The sequence below is a fragment of the Paroedura picta genome, chromosome 1 (genome assembly GCF_049243985.1).
Source record: "Paroedura picta isolate Pp20150507F chromosome 1, Ppicta_v3.0, whole genome shotgun sequence".
In the NCBI taxonomy this organism is placed as follows: Eukaryota; Metazoa; Chordata; class Lepidosauria; order Squamata; family Gekkonidae; genus Paroedura; species Paroedura picta.
Window position 1 is genome coordinate 6844351 of NC_135369.1, and position 17934 is coordinate 6862284.

The following is a 17934-nucleotide window of genomic DNA, read 5'->3' on the forward strand; positions in this document are numbered from 1 at the left end:
AATGCTTTAGGATGCTTTGGGCTGATCCTGCGTAGAGCAGGGGGTTGGACTAGATGGCCTGTATGGCCCCTTCCAACTCTATGATTCTAGGATTCTAAGTTTGCTGACCTGAATTTTCCTTCTTTATATTGGACCTTTCCTGTTTTGAGCATCAAACTCCTTGAATTTTTCCTCTCCAGGCACTTTCTAGTTCCTCACCATTGAGGTCTAGCCCTGAAAATAACTATGTTCTTTATTTGAATGAATTTAGAGATATTTAGAGATATTTAGAGATATTTAGAGATATTTAGAGATATTTAGAGATATTTAGAGATATCGGTTTATTGACAGACAGCACAGTTAGCTCACAGTGAGCTAACTGTGCTGTCTGTTGATAAACTGATATCTCTAAATTCATTCAAATAAAGAACATAGAATTGGATAATAGGTTACTTGAGAACCAGATTGCATAGCAGGGGGAGGCTATTTTCTAGATGGTTCTAATAGTGACATATGTTACCACGGAGGTAGGCTTTTAACTAAACCACATCTGCTTCTTGCATGATGATATAATTTGTACCTTTTAACTTGTCCTTTATAAAAAAAATACTGCATTCTGAGCCATATTCTCTTTTGTTTCAACCTTTTTGGTTACCTACCTGTCTCTAACGGAAATATATCCTGAATGGGTTCATTGACAACATCTGACCCATGTAGGCCGAAAACTATAATTGGCCTAAGAATCAGAAACAGAGAGGCTACCCTGGATTTTTAGAGGCCTACATCTATAGACTCCTGCTGCAATGCAGTGAGAATGCTTGAATCGAGGCCGGCATTTGCAAGATAGCACAATTGTGCTGCCGAACACAATCATCAATGTGTTAGGTCGTAAGTTAGCAGTTCCTTGTTTCCTCTGTTGCTTGTTTTAGATTTTTGAGCTGTACTTAATATATTTTGCTCAATTAAGAGTTTTTAACATCAAAATCATATATTATTTTACAAGTTGTTTGGTTATGTGTACATCCTTTCCCTGGGAACCCACAGGGTCAGAGCAGGAACTTCTTGAAAGGGGGGATGAATAAAACGGATAATTAGAGGCAGCAAGAGGCAAATGGTGTATTTTCATACTTTGTTTATAAGCATCCAAGACTGCTGTGGGAAGCACAAAATTACTAATTAGTCCTTTGGTCTGAACTTCAAGGATTCTTCCTGCAATCTCAGCCCTCTTTAAATATTTGAAAGGTTGTCATTTGGAGGAGGGCAGGATGCTGTTCCCGTTGGCTGCAGAGGAAAGGACACGCAGTAATGGGTTTAAACTACAAGTACAACGATATAGGCTAGATATCAGGAAAAACATTTTCACAGTCAGAGTAGTTCAGCAGTGGAATAGGCTGCCTAAGGAGGTGGGGAGCTCCCCCTCACTGGCCGTCTTCAAGCAAAGGTTGGATACACACTTTTCTTGGATGCTTTAGGATGCTTAGGGCTGATCCTGCATTGAGCAGGGGGTTGGACTAGATAGCCTGTATGGCCCCTTCCAACTCTATGATTCTATGATAATTGACAGGAGAGGTTTTTTTTGAGAAATTATTTGAAGCAAAAAGAGAAAGGTGGTGTCAATAAGGATGCCAGCCTCCAATAATGGTGGTGGTGATGAAGATCCCCCGACATTACAATTAATCTCTGGTCTTGCAGAAATCAGTCCCGTTGGAGAACATGGATGCATTGGAGGGTGAACTCTATGGCCCTGTACCCCACTGAGGTCCCTGTCCTCCCCTGACTCTATCCCCAAATCTCTTGGAGTTATAAAGGAATAGATTCATAAAGTTGGAAGGGGTTGTACAAAACATCTAGTCCAACCTCCTGCTCAACATTCCCAATCGGTACCTAGTTGTCATGTAGGAATGAGCCAGTATGTAGCTTTTTGAATGTTCAAAAAAACACCAGAGAGACTTAGGTTCAAATCTTGCACTGAAATTATTGTTGAGATGTCCAAAGAATGGGACCATTGAATAAGGTGTGATTTGTATGTTTGTCCACTGAAGAAGGCCATTTGGCCAAAATGCTTATGAACACATTGCATATAGTCCTCATTGGAGAATACTGTATTCTGTCTTAAGGCTATCATTATGGCCAATAAATTTGTAATAAATATATATAGAATTATAGAATCATACAGCTGGAAAGGGACCTCCTGGGTCATCTAGTCCAACCCCCTGCACTATGCAGGACACTCACAACCCTATCGCTCATCCACTGTCACCTGCCACCCCCTTGAACCTTCACAGAATCAGCCTCTCCATCAGATGGCTCTCCAGCCTCTGCTTAAAAATCTCCATAGATGGAGAACCCACCACCTCCTGAGGAAGCCTGTTCCACTGAGAGTTGTAGATCCCAGCTGAAGATTAGCCACCCCAACTCATTGGCAATGGAATGGGATACCAATAATTCACCCTGGGAAAAAGAGTCAAGGGGATCAAATGATCAGAGAGTTTTGTATATGTATCTTGTCCTAGGGCTTATCAGGGAAGCAACGATAGTTGATAACCATTTCAAATATATTTTATTGTGTTACAAATTCTTCTCAAGAGACCACAGTGCCATTGCTTGTTCACAACATAATAAAACATGGTGATTACAGACATTTACCCTATTGGGGGACGATGCCGTTGCTCATGATGACAAAAGAGACCTGGACATGAATGAGCGTTTGATTTTCATTTCAATGAACCGGTCAACAAGCAGGGACCTCTGTTGGCCAGATTCAGTTTCCCCAACTAGACCCCCACTGAGGAGAAGAGTAAGGTCTTGGACTACACCAGTTAACATATCCTCCAGGGCCACCAGGGGCACCAGGGCCTCCAGGGCCACCGTAGCCACCATATGCACTGAGACCACCAGAGGTGCTCCGGCAACCCATCCTGCCATAGCTACTGGAGCCACCACAACTTCCGTAACCGCCGCCGGCACTGTGACCCCCACAATTGACATAGACGGTTGGTTCGTAGGATCGGGGCTGGGAGGTTGCCGAACCATACCAGTGTCCGGCTCCAAAGCCTTGACCAGAGGATTCATGGCCTGGCTGTCTGTTGCTAGGTGACATGCTGGTCATTCCATAGCTTGCCATCTTTCAAAGCCTGGGATAGATCAGGAACTACAGGCAGATGAGATCTGTAAGAGGAGAAAGTGCATTGGTTAAGCAACAGGACAGAACAAGACCTGACACGGTGGTGGTAAATGCTGTCCAGGTGTTGGCCCTGTAGGAGTTCAAGGCAAGAGGCATTCAGAGGTGGTTTGCCATTGCCTCTGCATGGCAACCCTGGACTTCCTTGGTGGCCTCCTATCACAAGCACCAACCTTGGCCAACTTTGCTTAAGTTCTGAGAGCTGATGAGGTCAGGCCCAAGTGGATCATCATAGGAATAATTAATCACCAACAAGTCACAGAACTTATGGTGACCCCATAGTGTTTCCAAGGCAAGAGAAGAACAGAAGTGCTTTGCCATCGCTTGCCTCTGCGTAGAAACCCTGGTCTTCCGTGGTGGTCTCCCATCCAAGTATGAACTGGTTTGGCTTCCAACATGTGATAAGAATGGGCTAGCCTGGGACATTCAGTTCAAGGGGAAGAATGAACAGAGATGGTTTGCCTGCCTCTGTAGAGCAACCCTGGTCGTCCTCTGTGGTCTCCCACCCAACTACTGAACAGGACTGACCTTGCTTTGCTTCCAATATGTGATGAGATCACGATGGCCTGGGCCATCCAGGTCAAGGCAAGCAATGTGGAGAGATGGCTGGCTGTAGCCTGCCTCTGCTTAACAACCCTGGTCTTCCTCAGTAGTCTCCCATCCAGCTACTAAGGAGGGGTGACCTTCTTAGTTTCCAAGATCTACCAAAACTGGGCTAACCTGAGACATCTAAAACAAGACAAGAGATGAGCAGAGGTGGTTGGCCATGGCCTGCCTCTACATAGCAACCTTGGACTTCCTTGGTGGTCTCCCATATGAGGAATAGCCAGGCTTAACTTCCAAGATCTAACATGATCAGGTTAGACTCGGCCATCCTGGCAGGACAAGCAATGATGCAGGTTATTTAGGGGAAAGGGCAATGAGGTGCTCAGGGCCCATGGGATCCTCCCCATTTACTCCAATAATTTTCTCAAAATTTACTTTTTTGGAACATATTTCTTAAAATACAAACAAACCGGACAGCAATACAAAAGGGACACAGAGAAAGAAGGAGAAGCTACAGAGCAAATCATATATATCCGGATGCAAACACCTTAAACTAGGAACGCCTTAAGCTAGGAGTAGCAGTTGTTATTACAGTCTTACTCTCTGTTAAGAGATTGTTTCTCTAAATTGAAGTTTCCTGTTGGGGAAAAAAATTAAAATTAATGTCCCTTGAAAAAGCCACATAGCGAAACACATTGGGATTTGTTTAATATGCTGGAGAACCACTGAAGTTTGAAGACTCCTTAGAAATTTATTATATTGTAACATTTTTCTTGGATGCACACTTTTCTTGGATGCTTTAGGATGCTCTGGGCTGATCCTGCGTTGAGCAGGGGTTGGACTAGATGGCCTGTGTGGCCCCTTCCAACTCTATGATTCAATGATTCTATGATTCTAACATTTGATACGCCATACTGGTATCCCAGTGCCCTATTGCTTGCTTTGTATCTGGTCCTTTGCTGGGTCCTACCTCTCCTGTTTCATTTTTTGCTTACATGTTTCAGAGCATGTTGGTGGGCAGATCCCCCATTACTATGTGGCTGCCATTATGAGCAACAGCCATGACTCTACCTTTGAGTGCAATATGAAAAGATTTCATACAAGGCAAATCGATATCAAAAGTGTCCCTGGGTCTTAGAAAATTTGAAAAAATTCCCCAGGCCCAAAGAAACCTGAAAGCTGTTTGGTTTCTTTACATAAAGGTAAAGGTATGCCCTGTGCAAGCACCAAGTCATGTCTGACCCTTGGGGTGATGCCCTCTAGCGTTTTCATGGCAGACTCAATACGGGGTGGTTTGCCAGTGCCTTCCCCAGTCATTACCGTTTACCCCCTAGCAAGCTGGGTACTCATTTTACCGACCTCGGAAGGATGGAAGGCTGAGTCAACCTTGAGCCAGCTGCTGGGATCAAACTCCCAGCCTCATGGGCAGAGCTTTCAGACTGCATGTCTGCTGCCTTACCACCCTGCGCCACAAGAGGCTCTTTCTTTACATACTTTCCCTTTATTGCTAGGTTTTTTGGGGGTAAGAAAGAGCCATGAATGATGCTGACTTGTTCTTAGTCTAAACAGGGGCTTCTCAATGTGGGCAGTATGTCCTCCAGGAGGCAGTGGAAGGATTCAGAGGGGCTGTGAGATATTTGGGTGCAGTAGAGGGGCAGAAGTCTGAGTCTTCCTGCTGAGGCTGCATTTTCCTAGTGAGAGGCATTCCAAAGTAGCTTGCCATTGCCTGCCTCTGGGTAGCAGCAACCCTGGACTTCCTTGGCCTCCCATCCCAGTGCTGACCAGGGCCCACCCTGCTTAGCTTCCTGAAGAAAATGACAGCTGGATGGGATCGTTTTCCTGGGCCCATTCCGCACACATGGGATAATGCACTTTCACTACGCTTTGGCAGCTGGATTTTCCTGTGCAGAATAGGAAAATCTACTTCTAAAGTGCATTGGAAGTACATTATCTATTGTGTGCGGAATATGCTCTGCTGAGCTCTTTCCCCTCCTCAGACTCTGTCCTTCCCAGGCTCCACATCAGATCTCCAGGAATGTCTTAATTCCCACAGGGTGTCTGTTGTGGGGAGATGAATGGGAAGGCGACTGTAAGCCGCTTGAGCCTCCTTCGGATAGGGAAAAGCGGCATATAAGAACCAACTCTTCTTCTTCTTCTTCTTCTTAACCCAGGGTTGGCAACCCTTCTGCAAAAGTCTTCATTTTTGGAGGCTGGAAATGCCTTCTCCTGCTGGGATTTCCCATTGCTTGCCCCCCTCCTTTGCTTTCTAATGGGGACCCAAGTAGGCATTTCCAATTACTTTTCTAAAGGACATGTATTTTTCCAGGGTAAAATATGGCTGCCTTACAATATCCCAAAAAAGAAGTGTAGGGAATATAGCGTGTTTAGAATTTGCCATAGAGAATTCAGGAAAAGGCATGTGCTCATACCTGTATGGAGCATCGGGATGTGGCCTGGGAACCAAGAGAGTGGGCAGCCCCCAAACTTTTGGGAACCACTGATCTAAAGCAATGTCTTTCTCACTCTCCCATAAATATATACAGAGAGAGAGAGAGAGAGAACTAAGTAGGGAGTATTAAGAAGTCGGCATCATTCATGGCTCTTCCTTAGTCCCCATAACTAGCCATCTACCCAATCTGCCTAGTTTTGGTGAACACTTTAATTTCATCCTCCTTCCTCCAGTGAAATGTCTTCTTGGTATGGTGGTAGAAAGTACAGTGAAGTCACAGCCAATGGATGGCAAGCCCAAAGGATTTTCCAAGCAAGAGAAGTTCTTCCTTGGAGATGTCCAAACCAAGAAGTCCCCAGGACCAGCTATGAATTCCAAGAGCTGCTTGTTAACACAAGGACATAACACCCAGTTTTTCTACCACTTTCCATTTCCAGATCCTCCACCCTTAACCAATGGCAGGCAGCAAATTTATGAACAGCTGGATTTGAGTTTGTTCCTCTCAAAATCTGGCTGATCCACTGGAGACCTTCTGAATTTGGCTTCAAATGGGTGAAATAATCTGGACCATGAAAGCTGTTGCACAAAGGTGAGTATGGGAAGGATGAAGGCTCAATCATCAAACAGTTTACCCCATAAGACCATAAGAAGAGCACTACTGGATCAGACTAATGGTCCATCTTGTTCAGCATCCTGTTTCACATACTGGCCAACCAGTCCCTCTGGATGGCCAACTAAAGGGCACAGAGGGCAAGGCCTTCATAATAATTTGAGAAGAACTGTGCTGGATCAGATCAGTGGTCCCTCTAGTCCAGCATCCTGTCCCACACAGTGGCAAACCAGTTCCTCTGGACTGCCAACTAGAGGACACAGAGGCCTTCCCCTGATGCTGCCTCCTAGTTCTGGGACTCAGAGGTTGACTGTCTCTGAACCTTGAGTAGCTACTGATAGACTTATCCTCCATGACTCTGTCTAATTAACTTTTCGAGCTTTCTATCCTTGATGCAATCACTACATCCTCTAGGAGCCAGCGTGGTGACCTTGGGCGTGGTGACCTTGGGTTAAGAGTGGCAGCTTCTAATCTGGTGAGCCAGTTTATATTTCCCATTCCTCCACATGTAGCCAGCTGGGTGACCTTGGGCTAGTCGCTGCCTTGATAGTGCTGTTCTGATCGAGCAGCCCTGTCAGAGCTCTCTCAGCCTCACCTGTTGTGAGGAGAGGAAGGGAAGGCGATTGTCAGCCGCGTTCAGACTCCTTTGGACATTGAAAAGAGGGGTATAAAAAAACAACTCTTCCTCTCCTCCTCCTAGTAGCAAATTCCATGTTTTAATCACACTCTGTGACTGCAGCATGCTTAAAGCTAAAGAGAAATGATCTAACAGATTATGAAATCAAATTGGACTTACCCAAGTCTTTCCGAGGCTGTCGAATCACTGACAGGAGTCCTTCGAAAATGTCTCAACTTGAGAATGCTTTTATACTCTGTTGGAACCGGCTGATGTGAAAAAACAAAACAACCGCTCTGAGCAATTTGGGATATAATTACAGGCACAAGTCCCTTGCAGGCGTCACACCTGGAAAGCATTTTCACTCTCTCTCTTTTCCCCCATTGATGCTGAAAGTTGTTTGTGCTTATTAACTTTCACCCTTGTTGTAACAGGTGACTACCATAGCAGATCTGATCCTGGTCTCTCTCTTTTTGGGGTGGGGAGTAGGGTAGGAATCACCCCTTTAAAGTAGGCTTTCTCAACCAGGCTTTTGTGAAACCCTAGGGTTTCCTGACAGCCCTGGAAGGGTTTCCCAAATGGGTGGGAGTTAATTAATTTTCAGTATATTTCTTAGTTATGTTAAACATTGATCAGGTGATATGACCCTATATGTCCTAGAAGAGACCAGTCAGTCCTAGAGGAGATCAGCCCTGACTGCTCCTTAGAAGGCCAGATCCTGAAGATGAAACTCAAATACTTTGGCCACCTCATGAGAAGGAAGGACTCCCTGGAGAAGAGCCTAATGCTGGGAGTGATCGAGGGCAAAAGAAGAAGGGGACGATAGAGAATGAGGTGGCTGGATGGAGTCACTGAAGCAGTCGGTGCAAACATAAATGGACTCCGGGGAATGGTAGAGGACAGGAAGGCCTGGAGGATCATTGTCCATGGGGTCGCGATGGGTCGGACACGTCTTCGCACCTAACAACAACAACAACAACATGACCCTATATGGGCATGCCAATATGCTCCACCCTTCCAAAATGGCAGGTGATGGGCCTGGAGGGGATGGGAAAAGGAGGAACTTCCCAACCCTATTTTGCATGATTGCACCACTTCTGGGGGTTCTCAAAGGCTGAAGAATGTTTCAGGGGATTCTCAATGGCAAAAGAAGTTGAGAAAGGCTGCCATATATGGTCATGTCGATCCAAATGGACAATGATGGGCCTGGAGGGGAGGGGCCCCAGGTGGGCATGCACAGTTATATTTCCCATATTCTGCATGATCATACCACTTTCAGCACTTGCATTTGCATACTTCCAGACTCACAAGAATCTACACGTCTGTTCTCACCAATTGTTGTCGATGGAGTGCAATGAATGCAGATAGCACCCATGCATGGTGGACCCTTGGCATACGGTAACAATCGTGTTAACAAAAGGTCACTTGAGTTGGCAGCGGTCTCTTCTCCAGAACCATTAGCTGAATATCATCTCAAGAACTTTTTGGACAACTGCACAATACGTTATTCTGGCTACTCCCTCTCTTCCTACTTTTTTCACCAGCATGACACTCAGCTCTACCTCCTAATGGATGGACGGCCAGACTACCCCCACCCGCCGGATACATTTGCCAGCTGTTTGGAAGCAGTGCCTGGATGGCTCAGGCAGAGTCGTCTGAAACTCAAACCCTCAAAGATGGAGGTCCTGTGGCTGGGTGGAAGAGGGCAGGATTAGGAAGCACACCTCCCATGCCTGGATGGGGTACAATTAACACCTGCACCAGTTGCCAGGAATTTGGGCGTGATCTTTGATGTCTCCCTTTCTATGGAGGCTCAGGTCACGAAGGTAGCCCGAATGGCATTTTTTCATCTGCACCAAGCACGGCTGTCCTCAGAATACTTGGCTACAGTGATCCATGCAATGGTCACTTCTGGGTCAGAGTTCTTTAGCTCACTCTACGTGGGCCATTCTTGGCTTTGATCCGGAAACTGCAGCTGGTACAAAATCCGGCTGCAAGGGTCCTCACTAGAATATCCTGGAGGGCCCATATTCAGCTGATGCTTCAACCAGTCTGCTTCCAGATCAAGTTCAAGGTATCGGTTTTAACCTTTAAGACCATAGAATCATAGAGTTGGAAGGGGCCATGCAGGCCATCTAGTCCAACCCCCTGCTCAATGCAGGATCAGCCCAAAGCATCCTAAAGCATCCAAGAAAAGTGTGTATCCAACCTTTGCTTGAAGACTGCCAGTGAGGGCCTTATGACCTTGGTCCGTCTTATCTGTGGGACCGCTTATCTGATCTTCATTCTGCAGGTATAAACCTACTGGTTGTCCCAGGCTTCCAGGACATCCACCTAGCCTTGACCTGGTGGCTCCTGGAAGAGCTAGAGGCCTGGCTGCAGTTGTCAGCTTTCTGCAGGGCCTGTAAGTTGGAGCTCTTCCACCCGGCTTGTGGTTGAGGCCAGGGAGGGGTCTTGGAGTCACCATCAGAGGATCCCTTGATGATGTGTGCTAGAGCAGAACCCTCGATTCCACTGGAAGAGCTTTTTGATTCATTTGCTGAACAGTGAGGGGGGGGGAGAGATTAGAATCCTTATTGATTGCTATCCAGTTAATATGTTAAAGGGTGTTCAAGAGGTTTTTACTGTGATTTTATTTTCAGGTAGAGAAAAGCGGCATATAAGAACCAACTCTTCTTCTTCTTCAGTAATCTCAGGGCTCTCTCAGCCTCCCCTCCCTCACAGGGTGTCTGTGGTGGGGAGAGGAAAGGGAAGGCGAATGTAAGCCGCTTTGAGACTCCTTTGGGGAGAGAAAAGCGGCATATAAGAACCAACTCTTCTTCTTCTTCAGTAATCTCAGGGCTCTCTCAGCCTCCCCTCCCTCACAGGGTGTCTGTGGTGGGGAGAGGAAAGGGAAGGCGAATGTAAGCCGCTTTGAGACTCCTTTGGGGAGAGAAAAGCGGCATATAAGAACCAACTCTTCTTCTTCTTCAGTAATCTCAGGGCTCTCTCAGCCTCCCCTCCCTCACAGGGTGTCTGTTGTGGGGAGAGGAAAGGGAAGGTGACTGTAAGCCGCTTTGAGACTCCTTCGGGTAGAGAGAAGCAGCATATAAGAACCAACTCTTCTTCTTCTTCTTCAGTAATCTCAGGGCTCTCTCAGCCTCACCCACCCCACAGGGTGTCTGTTGTGCGGAGAGGAAAGGGAAGGCGAATGTAAGCCACTTTGAGACTCCTTTGGGGAGAGAAAAGCGGCATATAAGAACCAACTCTACTTTTTCTTCTGAAGTGAATTAATAACCATCAGGATCTGTCATTAAATTCCTGGCATGGTCTCTGTTTATCATTTTGCTGTCATATGTTCATGAAGGAGAAGGGAAGGATTGGTCAGGAGAAAGTGATCTGGGAAATTGAGAATTATTCTTGGCCATGTGTCTTTGATATGTTAAGTGTTGTAACTTTTGTGTAATTGTCTAATTGTTCCCCAGGGGGAAGAAGCTTTGGATCGTTATCTGTTACAGAGGACTCTGTAATTTACATCTGGGAAAACCTTGTTCTGGGAAGCGAGGAAGACTGCTTCATCTCATCAGGTGGTTCTGTGGGTAGTTGGGCATGGGTGGGACTCGGGGCATATTGATGATGAAGATGAATAAGAATACCCCCCCCCCCATTCCTCCAACTTAATATCTAACTGGCCACAGGTCACTACTGTTGCTGAAGTGACAATAGTCATTGTGCTTTTACATTGTTTTAAACAGTTTAATATAGAGCCTCTTGTGGCGCAGAGTGGTAAGGCAGCAGACATGCAGTCCAAAAGCTCTGCCCATGAGGCTGGGAGTTCAATCCCAGCAGCCGGCTCAAGGTCGACTCAGCCTTCCATCCTTCCGAGGTCGGTAAAATGAGTACCCAGCTTGCTGGGAGGTAAACGGTAATGACTGGGGAAGGCACTGGCAAACCACCCCGTATTGAGTCTGCCAAGAAAACGCTAGAGGGCGTCACCCCGAGGGTCAGACATGACCCGGTGCTTGCACAGGGGATACCTTTACCTTTGAACTGCTTAATACCCGGCTGAGACTTCTCCCGGCTTAACATTGATGTGGCGGAGGGCTTGCTGGGAGGGAGAGGTGACCACCCAGACCCCCTGTAGTGTGCACACTGATGGAATGCAATGCACACAATGTCAGGGCAGGACCCATGGTGACTATTTAAGTTGCCACGTGCGTGAGTCTTGCCCTCTTCGCCAGGGACGCCGCGGGAGCTGCTTTACTCCCACCCACCCTATGTATTTGTATACGGCATTGTTCAGGGTTTTGAGGTGATGTTTTGTTACCTGCCTTTGTGCTCCCTTCCTTCCTGCTTGCTCCAGAACAAACAGACTGAATGAACAACAACAACAACAACAACAACAACAACAACAACAAAACAGTTTGACAATCTCTCTCCTCTCTTTTAATACAAAGTTGTTTCTCTTCTCAATAAAACTTCTTTCTTCTTTTAAGCAGCTCAGCGCTTCGCCCCTCTTTGCAAATTCAAACGTGGCCAGCAATACAGCGTTAGAAAAATGCTTTGCAACATTGGCTTGGTGACACTATTAAAAGTTTTAGAAAGGGTAAAAGATCCCACGGGGCCCTGGCAGACTCTTCGATGTGCATCACAAAGCCCCTTGGATCCCAGCCATTGGGCAAACACACATATATTTATCTACCTATTAAATCCCCTTGGGAAGTGGGAGTGAGAGTGCTTCAGTCTGTGACTCAAAGAGATTCCAAGCGTCAATAATTAAGGCCTTAGGTGCAGCTTGTCTTGTGAACTGTGGAGGACGCTACCAAAATATAATACGCTTGGGACACAAAGCATTATTTGTTCAATGATACAAGCTCGGCAGTGAAGTGATCCTCACTTTTACAACTCAAGCGTCATCAAGTGGTGGACTTGTCACAGTTGAGTTTTCACACGGGGAAGGAGCCCAAGCCTTTGAGGAGCTGTGCAGATTGGGAAAAGACAGCGGTACCTGCGTGGTGCAGAGAGTTGAACTAGATGACCTTGGAGAACCCTTCAAATTCTATAGAATCATAGAGTTGGAAGGGGCCATACAGGCCATCTAGTCCAACCCCCTGCTCAACGCAGGATCAGCCCAAAGCATCCAAGAAAAGTGTGTATCCAACCTTTGCTTGAAGACTGCCAGTGAGGGGGAGCTCACCACCTCCTTAGGCAGCCTATTCCACTGCTGAACTACTCTGACTGTGAATTTTTTTTTCCTGATATCTAGCCTATATCCTTGTACTTGAAGTTTAAACCCATTACTGCGTGTCCTCTGCAGCCCACGGAACCAGCATCCTGCCCTCCTCCAAGTGACAACCTTTCAAATACTTAAAGAGGGCTATCATGTCCCCTCTCCTATGATTCTAGGATAGTACACCAATGCAGACGACCGGGGTGGTATGGTTTCCAACCTCTATGAAGGAATCAGAACAACAAACACACAATAGTAGGAATGTGAACTCCAGAAATATACAAAATGTTGTGTACAAAAAATGGAGACTCTCATTCGAAACACCTAACATGTATTAACAAATAGCGGCCGTGACTCGGCACGGCATCTGTTGACCTATGGCCAACCCTACGTTGGGGTTGTTTGATAATAAACGGCTGCGGCCAAAAAAGCTGGAGTCATGTCATTGCTGGGTTAGTCGCCACCTGCCAGTCAAAGAACTTTACATAAATGGCCATCAGTAAGAACACCAGAAATCCTTAGTTCATACACTGCACGAAAAACCTCCATTAGTTTCTTTCTTTGCAGGTTATCTTTGCACGCCTGGTGGAAATGGCCCATGCTTTCTGCCATCACTGGCTGCTGAAACAAATACTCCCAAAGATAAAAGTCCTCCTAGAAACAAATGAAGACCAATAGAACTCCCGGGTATGTATATTTATAAAGCTGTCACTAAATAAACATAAAAGGCTAAGGCCTAAGTGGGCGGAGATTGCGCGGGGTCAGTCTGGGTGAGGGCACAAATGGAAGGCGTGATGCGCCTTCCGATTGGTCGCTCACCTGGACAGACCAGAGTTCCAGCCAGTTGGGGAGCACCAGCCAAAGTTCTGACAAGGCCCGTCCAGGCCAGCCAAGGGCAATCTTGAGACATATCTGGCAGTCTGCCCCTGACCACCTCAAAGAGAGGAGTTAAGTAGGGCTGCCAAGGGGGATGAGAACGGAGGCTTGGACAGGCTGTGCCAGCCCTTTTCTCCCCAAGGCTGTCCTAACTGTCATGTCCAACTGCAAATTGCCTCAGAACCCTGACAGAGCTGGCAGGAGGCTGGTGAGTGTGATCCTTCCCCCCTCCCTTCAGGCCTGCTTTAACAACCCCTGACTGAGGGGAGGCAGGTAATTCCAAGAGCAACACAGGTGAGTCTGAAGCCATGGGGGGGTGGGCCTTCCTTTTGAGGGGGGGGGATTTCTCCTTCTCCCAAATAGTTGGCTGACAGGGAGGCCACAAAAAAGCCCCTTCTCAAAACACTGCTCTGGCCAGAGATTAGATACAGCCAAGCCATGTGTATTTCTTCTTTGCAACTCTATGCAGATTTGAGGCCACTGCACAGCATTATTCTGCAGAGGAAACTGGCTCTTTTGTCTCCTGTTTCATCTATGCAACAACCCTGTGCAGTAGGCCTCAAGTCTTTCAATTCAACAACAACCTTTGTGGGAGGCCTTAAATATTTCTTCTCTGCCACAACCCTATCCAAAGTAGCCCCTTCTGCCTGGGAAGCTGATCTTTATACTCTGCAGATGAGCTGTAATTCCAGGTGCTCTCCAGGTCCCACCTGGGGGTTGGCTACCCCTGGGTTGGAAATTTTCCTGGATGTTTGGAGGTGGGACTTCAAAATTGTACAATGCCTCAGAGTCCAGCCTTCAAAGGAGCCATTTTTGCCTGTACCAGCCACCATTTGTATTCTGGGGCACAGACAGACAGACCAGCATCAGTCCTGTGAGTCTGGAAAGTGCAGAAAGATCTAAATAAATATTTACAGCTTGAAATTGTAAATAGTGGGAAAGTAAATGGCTGGAGAGACATGGGAATTGCAGTGCCTTTTTTCCACCATGGAAATAAATAAAAAAAAACAGTATAAAAAACCTTACTAAGGTCAAGCCAGGGTTGCCAGGTTCCATGTGAGGCTCTCTACCCCACCTTCCTCATGGGGAGTCTGCTATGGGGAGAGGAAACGAAGATGATTGGAAAATGCTTTGAGACACCTGAGGCCTGCTGGGTCACTGCGACCCATTCCCAGTTCTCTCATACCTCTCACAGCCCCACATCCCTCACAGGTTGTCTATTGTGGGCAAATGAAGGGAAAAGGTTTTTGTAAACCGCTTTGAGAATCCTTTGGGTAGTAAACAACAGGGTACAAAAATCCAGTTCTTCTAAGGAGCAACCATGAAAGAAGCATGTGGGCACATAACATTTTATCAACAGTGAAAAAATGGAGACAGAAGGAACAGGGTGGACACCTGTGTACTGTGACTACCCTATGTGTATTAGGGCAGGGGGACATTTTAGTGTCTGTGGCCTAATTCACACAAGAAGGGAAATGACGCAGAACTCGGAGGAATTGGTTGCCATGTAATCTTCCCCTAAGAAGAGTCTGCAGTCTGATTTTCCCTTCACATATCTGAGGACATGGCTCTGGAAAGCTCATCTGTAACCACTATGCCACAATTCCCAAAGGTCAGTCGTCTCCCACACTCAACGAACATTCCACACCACAGGTTCTTGACACCCATATCTCCACACCCATACCCTCATTTGACACCATGCCACCACAACCTCCCACACAACACACACATTCAACCCCATGCCCTTACAGACTGGACAACTCCTCCCCTTCCTCTTCCCACTGCCAAGCTCTAGCGCCCGTTGTATTCTTGGAGACAACGGGCTTTGCCCCTAGTCAGATTTATTCTTCCGGGGTCAATGAGAACTCAAAAAGAAAGAAAGAATAGAGAGGGGGGGCAGGAGGAAGGAAGGAAGGAAGGAAGGAAGGAAGGAAGGAAGGAAGGAAGGAAGGAAGGAAGGAAGGAAGGAAGGAAGGAAGGAAGGAAGGAAGGAAGGAAGGAAGGAAGGAAGGAAGGATCCTCGTTGCTCTCCTCTGCATCCTCTCAATTTTGTCCATGACCATTTTATCCACTGAAGTCCCTCCCCACCCCAAATCCCACCCATTCCTGGCCCCACCCCCAAAATATCCAGGTATTTCCCAACCTGGAGGTGGCACCCCTGCTCTGTCCACTGTGATGCCATCCCTCATGCTACCTTGTAATGTTTGGGGAGGAGGTTTCACCTGGCTTGCAAGTGCTGTAGCTTCACCTAGTGGACAATGCTTGCAATAGCCACATGCTGGCTTCTCTGTATAATTTTCTCTTGCTGCTCCAGTTTTATTTCAGTCACAAGACAATGGTTTTGCATAGAGCACAGGCCATGATTCTGCCAGAAGAACCATGAACTGTGCCGATACATATAGCTAAATCAGTACATTGGGTGGGTGTCAGCTGTCAAGAGACAGCTGTCAAGAGCCCAGCACTATCAAGAGACCAACAAGGGGGTGGCAGGTGACAGTGGATGAGCTATAGGGTTGTGAGTGTCCTGCATAGTGCAGGGGGTTGGACTAGATGACCCAGGAGGTCCCTTTCAACTCTTTGATTCTGTGATTCTAAATTCTGTCTAAACCTCCGGAAGAAGTTCCTGACAGTTAGAGCGGTTTCTCAGTGGAACAGGCTTCCTCGGGAGGTGGAGGGTTCTCCATCTTGGGAGATTTTTAAGCAGAGGCTATACCGCTATCTGACGGAGAGGCTGATTCTGAGAAGGCTCAAGGGGGTGGCAGATGACAGTGGATGAGCAAGAGGGTTATGGGTGTCCTGCATGGTGCAGAGGGTTGGACTAGATGACCCAGGAGGTCCCTTCCAACTCTAGGATTCTAGGATTCTAGCACAGAAATGGTCTCTTGTATGGATCGAATATGACTGGCGATGCTGATCATTGCAGTCTTGGTCACCAGGCAACTGTTGGCAGAGTTTAAATATGCAAACCAGCAGAACACTGGCAGGTTAAATAATTAAGAATAAAATTGAAAGGGTACAGAGGAGAGCGACGAAGATGATCTGGGGCTAAGGGACCAAGCCCTATGAAGATAGGTTGAGGGACTTGGGAATGTTCAGCCTGGAGAAAAGGAGGTTGAGAGGGGACATGATAGCCCTCTTTAAGTATTTGAAAGGTTGTCACTTGGAGGAGGGCAGGATGCTGTTTCTGCTGGCTGCAGAGGAGAGGACACGCAGTAATGGGTTTAAACTTCAAGTACAACGATATAGGCTAGATATCAGGAAAAAGTTTTTCACAGTCAGAGTAGTTCAGCAGTGGAATAGGCTGCCTAAGGAGGTGGTGAGCTCCCCCTCACTGGAAGTCTTCAAGCAAAGGTTGGATACACACTTTTCTTGGATGCTTTAGGATGCTTAGGGCTAATCCTGCGTTGAGCAGGGGGTTGGACTAGATGGCCTGTATGGCCCAACTCTATGATTCTATGATTCTATGATTCTAAGAAGGGTTTTCTTTTTTTAATTCTCCATTTTCACTATCAGGAGTCACAAGACAGCTTCCTTTCCTCTCCCTACAATTGACACCTTGTGACATACGTGGGGCTGAGAGAACTCTGAACGGACTGCTCTGTTAGAACAGTACTATCAGCACTGGGACTGGTCCAAGGTCACCCAGCTGGCTGCACGTGGAGGAGGAGTGGGGAAATTAACCCAGATCGTCAGGTTAGAGGCCAATGCTCTTAGCCACTACACCCAGCTCGCTCTTTGCCCTCCTCCAAGTGTCACCCTTTCAAAGACTTCCAATAGCTTTATTGATAAGAGAAACAACTATGTAAACAGAGTGAGAGAGGAGCAAGAGAAAGTTCTAACAGTCTAACTGACTCTGTTCTTCTCCTCTGGTAGCAATCAGGTAGAAAGTATATGCAAAGGAGCAGGAACTGAGCTATCAGGAGACAGGAGGTGATGATTTCAAAATATCAGGAAGTTTTAAAATTATTATTATTTAGTTAATGTTGTGTCTATGCCGTCATTCCCTGAAGGCTCAGGGCAGATTACAACATCAATAAATCATTAAAATACTAATAGCAATAAAACCCCCAGTGATTCAGCACCTTCCTTCCAGTGGGAGAGAGGAAGGATAAAGTGCTAAGGTGGAATTTAGGATGTGGATTCCAGACATTATCTATATAGGAATGCCATTATTGCTGATATTTTCAAAGGCCTTGACCATCAGCCTGGTGGAGCAGCTCCATCTTACAGGCCACACGAAATGGGAGAGCATTCCATCAGGCCAGTGTCAGGGCAGAGAAGGCCCTGGCTCTGGGTGAGGCTAGTTTATTTTATTTATTATTATATTTATATACCGCTCTCCCTGGAGGCTGAGGGTAGTTTACATGGAGTTTCACCTCCACGGAGAGCCAGTTTGGTGTAGTGGTTAGGAGTGGGGACTTCTAATCTGGCATGCCGGGTTCGATTCTGCACTCCCCCACATGCAGCC

At 46.7% G+C, this 17934-nt stretch overlaps 1 long non-coding RNA gene across 1 annotated transcript; it reads right to left on the reverse strand.

The window, feature by feature from the left end:
• Positions 1-2520: 2520 nt before the first annotated feature.
• LOC143830310 (uncharacterized) lies at positions 2521-7656 on the reverse strand. Its single transcript, XR_013228427.1, has 2 exons — positions 7562-7656; positions 2521-3147 (listed from the first exon to the last, which is right to left on the reverse strand). It is a non-coding gene; the product is annotated as an uncharacterized LOC143830310 (long non-coding RNA).
• Positions 7657-17934: the final 10278 nt, after the last annotated feature.